The following is a 6,136-nucleotide window of genomic DNA, read 5'->3' as shown; positions in this document are numbered from 1 at the left end:
ACTGAGGCGCAGAATTTCTCTTGCTGATGGTATTGTCACCAATGATTATGAAGAGTTTAGGGCTTTGGCTTGTGCAAGAGGGGGGTGTTAGCAGTATGTAGGGTATTTTGGTATGTTAGGAGTATGTAAGTCCATGTAAAACTATAATTTGGTAACAAAGTCTGTAACAATGTAGTCCGCTCAGTAAAACAAATGCTCTCCTTTTCTTCGTCTCCTTCTTCCTTCGTTTTTCCTTTTCAATAAACCATGGATTCTTTCAGTCCTTGTGCATAATGAATTGTAGTTTCCTAATGCCTACTGCTGTGAGGGTTGTCCTATATATGTGATTTATGATATCTAAATTAACCCTGTCTCGGTGGTTTCATTAATTTATCTCAGCAAGGTCTGGTAAAACAAAATGAATGACTTCGATTCAATAATATGATTACATTGCGAATTTCAATGAGTTGGCATGAAAAGAAATAGAAAGAGAGAGAGAGAGAGAGAGAGGAGAAATTTACACCACACCATATTAACCTACAAACTAATTTCTCCTCAATAATTTTGTAATAATTAGTTAGTTGTACGTAAATAGGTTCAATTTATTAAAGAAGGTGGTAATGGCAAAGGAAATGGGACCAACTGCAACAACCTTTCCTGTAATCTGGGCCTGTTAAGGTTGCAACAACCTTCCCCTTGGCTGTTTGTGTGAACTTCTCAAACAAAAACCCATTCAGATGGACACGAACATATTTCTTTCTTCCCCACGAAGACGCTTCATTTAATATGAAGTGTTCACATGTGAAGCCGTGAAGGGCCAAGTGGTGACGTTATGTAGCTGGCGTGCGTAGCTGGAATCAATAAAGAAGTGAAACTTATTTTAGCAACAAAAGTAGGAGTGGGCATAACAGACCGGAAATTCGGTAACCGACCCGACCGCACCAGATTTTCCGGCTCGGTAACCGAACCGATTGAAAACGGTGTCGTTTTGACGTCTCACCTAACCGAACCGGTTCGTAACGGTTCGGAATCTGGTCTAGGTGTTAAACCGACCGAGTTAAACCGCCCGAACCGCATTTTTATTTAATTTAATTTTTGAATTAATTTTATTACTTGTCTAATTATGATTGGTCATAAACCAAGCTTACATAGACTTGTATGCACTCGATCTGCAGAAACCCTAATACTCTCAAAAGTCAAAACCTGGCCGCACAACCTCATTTGCCAAAACACTCTCTCATTCTCTCTTCAGAAAAGAAAAAAACTCGCTCGACCTGTCCCAACTCTCTCGATCTCTCTCGACCTCTCCCAACTCTCTCAATCTCTCTCGACCCATCTGCTCCGATCCCATCTTCTCTCTCAACCGAGAGCTTGCGAGGGTAAGCTCTCTAAATCTCCGATTGATTTACTGAGCTTGAAGATCCATGTTTAGATGTTTAGAGTTTAGATTGTTCTTCTAGAAAACTTATCACAATCAAAAATTCAAAATCAAATGAGGGTTTCGAAATGCGATTTGGGGCTTTTTATTAAAACTCGGGTTTTGATATTCTTACTAAGGTTTTGGGTTTCAATATTGATTTGGGGCTTTATGATATAAATGGAAATTTGAAATTAGGGTTTTTGAGCTTCATTGTTGTTCTGGGTTTATGAGTCTCATTGGGGCTTCTGTTTTGTATATGCAGATTATGGAAGGGATTAGCGCAACTTCGACTCCTACAGGGACAGAAACTCCAACTGCAGGTTCCAGTATTGGAACTACTCCCACACCAACTCCTCAGCCTACAGTTGATCAAGGTGCAGCACCAGTTCCAGCAGTTCCAGGACTTCCACCAATACCACCAGTTCCAGGAGACCCTGATGGGAGTTCAAGCAAAGTCAAGAGGAAGAACACTTCAGTCGTGTGGGCGCATTTTGAGAAGTGCAAGAATCCAAATGGGAGTATCATGAAGCCAGCTCGTTTAAAGTGCAAGTACTGCCCCAAGACATACGCCAGCGACACTAGAAGCAATGGCACATCAGCAATGAGGAACCATTTGCTCCACCAGTGTCGAAAGTGTCCCATTTATGTCCCCAACAAGAAGCAGAAGTTCTTGACCTTTGATAGCGCAGAAAGTGGAGGTAATTTAATTTCTGTGAGTTATGAAAAGCGTGTTTCTAGGCTAGCTTGTGCGAAAATGGTGGTTCGTGATGAACTACCATTTTCTTTTGTTGAGAATGAAGGTTTTAAAGAATTCATGAAGGTGACTCAGCCTCTATTTAATCCACCTTCTAGGAGAACACTAGCTAGGGATGTTTTGAAGTTGTATGAGGCAGAGAGGGAAAGGATTAGGGGATTTCTTGTTGCTAATGAGCAGAGAGTGTCGCTGACTACGGATACTTGGACAAGTATCCAAAACATCAACTACATGGTGTTGATAGCGCACTTTAATTATTGATTCAAAATGGAGGCTGCATAAGAGGATTTTGAATTTCTGTGTGATTCCAAATCACAAGGGGAAAACCATAGGAAAGCTAGTTGAATCGTGTTTGATAAAGTGGGGGATTGAGAGGGTTTTTATGATAGTTGTGGACAATGCAAGTCCAAATCAGGTTGCTTTAGATTACATGAAAGAGAAGATAGGAAATTGGGACAAGTTGGTGTTGGGAGGTTCTTTTCTGCATTTGAGATGTTGCTGCCATATTCTAAACCTCATTATGAGGGATGGAATGGAGGAGCTAGACTCCTCCATTGATGGCATTCGAAATTCGGTAAAGTACATTAGATCTTCACCGGCAAGGCTAGATAAGTTTAGGAAGTGTGCAGCTCAAGAAAAGACTGAGCATAAGGGAGGAATTGTTCCTTTAGATGTCTGCACCCGATGGAATTCAGCATACTTTATGTTGGATATCGCTGTGAAGTATAAGAAGGCCTTTTAGAGGCTTGAGGATGAAGACCAGCAGTTTGAGAACTATTTCCAAGAGAGAGTGGGTGGAAATAGGAGAGAAGGACCCCTAAATCTGCTGATTGGGATAAGGTAGCAAGGCTCGTCAAGTTCCTAAAAATTTTCTATGAAGCCACCCTGAAATTTAGTGCCACAAAGTTTGTAACTGCAAATGAGCCTTTGCTTTGGATGTGCACAATCGTGGGTGAGATGGAGAAGTGCATGAGCAGTGATGATCCTTTATTAGTTAATATTGCAAACTTGATGAAAAAGAAGTTTGACAAGTATTGGCTACATCTTGAGGATTTAAACAAGATTCTGATCATTGCCGTGGTTTTAGATCCAAGATACAAGCTATTGTATCTTGAGTTCTTCTTCCCGAAGCTGCAAGCAGATCAGACTTTACAAATTCTGATGATCGATGAAGTGAGGGATGCATTGCATAACCTATATAGAGAATATGAAGGTAAAAATGTATAGAGAATATTAGTTATTTACTTGTATCTTTTTGCTCTATAACCTTGCTATTTTAATAATGATACACTAATCGCAACTATTTTTTTTATTTGTAGAATCTGATCCAGTGGCAGCAGCAGCTTCAAGGGATGTCACAATGCCAAGGATGGAGTCTACATCTATGCAAGAGCAAGAGGATAGTCATGCAGCAAACCTGTACCAGTTCAAGCTTCTTAGGCAGAAGAAAGATGTCGTGGTGATCAAGAATGAGTTGGACAAGTATCTGTTGGAGGCTTCAGAAGACCCTTCTAATTCAAAATTCCATATTTTGGACTGGTGGAAGGAGAATGCTCCAAGATATCCTATTCTGTCCAAAATAGCCAAGGATGTCTTTGCTGTACCGGCTTCAACCGTGGCTTCGGAGTCTGGCTTCAGCCTTGGAAAAAGAGTTGTGGATCCTTTCCGAGCATCACTCACCCCTAAGATGGTTGAGGCTTTGGTCTGCCTGAGTGACTGGCTAAAAGGAGGAGGCTTTGATGCATACAAGGAGCCCACCAAAGATGAGATGGAGTTGTATGCTGTGTTGGAAAAACTTGAAATTGGTAAGTTCAAAAATTGGAAAAACTTTCAGATTTCTTGCATTTTGTTAACGTTGCTTCGAATTCTAACTTTTGATGTAATTGACTATTTTGTTGCTTTCTGTTGGGATTGTTGAATACTTGAATACTTTGATAGATCCAGCTGAAGGGAATTCTGATGATGAAGATTGAAGAATGGAGACTGAAGCAATTTTCCGGCATGTAATGTTTTAGACTTTCAGTTTGTTATTTCTTGTTTGGTTTTATGTATGAAACTATGAACTATGAAGTTTGATGGTGTGTATCGTGTTGAACTGCACTTTGCCTTGTTGGTTTTAATTTCAGCAGTTTGAAGTTTGAACTTTGCGGAATTGATGTTTTCATGAAGTGTTGAACTATTGATTGTTCAACTGCAGTTTCACTTGCAGTTTGGAACTTTGGATTTTGGAACTTTCATGAATGTTTTTTTAGAAGAATTGATGTTTGAGTCTTTTTAGTAGTTGGCAGTTTGGATGTTTTTAGACTTAGGAGTTTTGTAGCTATAAACTTTTGATTTTTGGATGATGTATTGAGCAGTTTGGGCCTGGCTTTAGGGCCTCAAATGCTGATTAAACAAGGTCTTATTAATGGGCCTAAAATATTCGGTAACCGGCCCGCACTGAACCGCATTTCTGTGTAACCGAAAAATGAGGCCCAGCTAGAAGAAATTCGGTTGCGGTTCCAAAAAAAGGCAAACTGCAAAATACGGTGCGGATGTGGTTTGGGCCTCAAACCGGGCCGAACAGCACCGTGCCCACCCCTAAACAAAAGTAGAAAAAGACTTTGCCGGGCCAATCGACTGTTACAAACTTCGCTAATTGACTAGCAGAGCATTACCAACCATGTTTCATAGTTCAACTAACCGGAGATAACATGGAAAATTCTTTACTCGTGCAGATGAAGTAGTAAATCTAATAAATTTCAGTCATTGATATTTAAAGGTATTTTTTTTAATAATAATAAAAAATGTATTTAATGTTATCTAATACTCTATTTTTATTGGTGCAAGTGTACGTTGATGCACTGAATACTTTCTAAAAAAAAATAAAAAATACCTCTATGTGGAGCCAGGAATAACATTATTGGAAGAGACTTCTGAGCAAAGAGGACGAATTAGTTTTACCCCATGGATGATGGAAGCCCTATAAATTAAGTATAATGTAGGCATACTTATTTTTCTCGTCTAAAACAATAACACTCTGTAGTGTTAAGGTGCAATGGCCTTATTACCCGCTGGGAAGTTGCAAATCATGCATCTCTCTTATGCGGTTGTTCTATTAGTAGCAAAAGCTCAAGCACCGCCGCCTCAATCCAAGCCGAATTGCCCAGAGCGCTGTGTGACGTCCCAATTCCATATCCATTTGGCATTGGTGCCGACTTTTACCTCCGACTAGAGTTCAACATCACTTGTGACCAGTACACCACACGCAGGGATGTAGCTACAGCCAAGGCTACTTGGGCTGTAGCCCAAGGGAGATTTTGGGCTAAAAGTTGCAAAGTATAGGTATAGCCCAAATAAAAAAAATAAAAAATAATTATACTAAGTCCATCAATGATCGACTCGAGTAGACTAGGTCTCAAAACTCAATCACCATCTGAGAAGTGAGAATCACTCCTGTAGCAGCTGCGACTCCCTCTGAGGCTTAGTCCCGCCGCGACTCCCAGAGCGCGGATATAAAGTTGCAAAGTATAGGTATAGCCCCCAGAGCGCTGTTGTCTGCCATTTGATGGGGGTGGTCAGACAACAGCACAAAACTGTCTTTTGATGAAAGATAGTAAAAAAGCAGATGTCTAAATACCTATTCTCTTAACACTAGAAAAAACAATTGTAGAAAACCATTGCTATTGTGGAATACAAATTAGGTCAACATAAAATGAAGACTGGAGACTTGTGAGGACAAGTCAGGGAACATTGTTTTTTAAAAAGGTGTTGTCTCTATGAATCTTCAACATCAAGGAATAGTTGTTAACTGTTGAGTGGATTTACCCAAGATAATCGAAAAATGAAGAAAGCATTGTCTGCTTATATTTAATATTACAGATTTCTCTAAATAACTGATGTTTTTAATTATGCTGAACAATGATTCTCTTGTTGTGTTTTATCTAGTTGCGCAATTGAAACTGTTTGAAAAGTATTGTAGTTAAATTGTTCATACAACGGTT

The sequence above is a fragment of the Rosa chinensis genome, chromosome 5 (assembly GCF_002994745.2).
Source record: "Rosa chinensis cultivar Old Blush chromosome 5, RchiOBHm-V2, whole genome shotgun sequence".
Lineage (NCBI taxonomy): Eukaryota > Viridiplantae > Streptophyta > Magnoliopsida > Rosales > Rosaceae > Rosa > Rosa chinensis.
The sequence above is the reverse complement of the archived record's forward strand: the minus strand, read 5'-3'. Positions refer to the sequence as shown.